Genomic DNA, 1,386 nt, shown 5'->3' on the forward strand with positions numbered 1-1,386 from the left:
TTTAAGAGCCTTTCTTGTGCAGAGAAGGGACTCATTTTGGGCAAACAAAGAAGTACCCCTGCAGCCGTACATGGGAGATGCGCTAACTGCCCATTCGCTGCTTGTCTTCCTCTGTTCCTTCTGATATATTTTTGTGTGGAGGGATTGCAAATTTGATTTGTTAAATAGGTTTAAGAAAATGTAAATGATAATTATAAAATTCCCCGAGTCTTTTTTTTCCCTGATAAATTTTATGTAGCTGGCAGTTAAAATAAGTGATTGCCTCATAAATACCACTTTAATAGCCTAGTCAACGGTGTAGCCTCTGCTGTTCTGAGATTTTTATCTCAGAAAAGGGAGGGGAAAAATCCTTTCCTGTGGATTTATATTGCTATAGCGGCTGCTGCTGCTGCTCGTTACTTGCTGAGTAATTTGGGGGGAACGCATTCTTCTAATGCAGGCAGACAAAAAGTGAGCGAGCATGAGTGCTGGTGGGGGCTGGCCACCCTGCACCCCCACTACCAGCTGTGCCCTGGCCAGGGGTGGCCCTGGCCAGCAGTGGCCCTGGCCAGCATGTTAAATGCTCCAGATGAAGCTTTTGGGATAAGAGACTCATGCTTTCAAAGCCAGTCATTCCTGCCCACAAGCACCATCCTCCTCCATCAGCGATGGCCAGGCAGGCCAGGACCCTGCCAACATCCTTGTCACTAAACTGTAGAGAGATAAGTCTGGTGGATGGACTATTCGTTGGACAAGGAACTGGCCGGATGGCTGCATCCCAGTAATTGCAGTCAATGGCTCAATGTCCGCATGGGGATCGGTAACAAGGGGTGTCCCTCAGGGATTTGTACTGGGACTGGTTCTGTTCAATGTCTTTACTAATGCTACAGACAGTGGTGGTGAGTGCTGCCTTGGCAGGTTTGTGGATGATGGCAAGCAAAGTGATGCAGTGGATTTGCTTGAGGGAATGGAGGGACCTGGACAGGCAGGAGGGCTGGGCCTGGATGAACCTCGTGTTGTTCAACAAGGCCGAGGGAGACCTTTTTGCCCCCTTTCAGTCTATAAAAGGGGCATATATAGGAAAGATGGAGGAAGACCTGCAGCGATAGGGCAAGGGGCAAATTTTAAACTCGAAGAGGGTAGGTTTAGGTTTGACATAAGGAAGAAATGCTTCATTGTCAGGGTGGTGAGGCACTGGCACAGGTTGCCCAGAGAAGCTGTGGATGCCCCATCCCTGGAAGTGTTCAAGGCCAGGCTGAGCAACTTGTTCTAGTGGAAGGTGTCTCTGCCCATGGCAGAGAGTTTGGAAACAGAGCTCCCTTCCAACCCAAACCATTGCGTGAGGGGAGCCGCGGGGTTTCCATTCAAGAATCATTCAAAACCACAACAAACACCCCCCGCTTTCCA

The sequence above is a fragment of the Manacus vitellinus genome, unplaced genomic scaffold (assembly GCF_001715985.3).
Source record: "Manacus vitellinus isolate BGI_N305 unplaced genomic scaffold, ASM171598v3 scaffold_0_pilon, whole genome shotgun sequence".
Classification (NCBI taxonomy): Eukaryota; Metazoa; Chordata; class Aves; order Passeriformes; family Pipridae; genus Manacus; species Manacus vitellinus.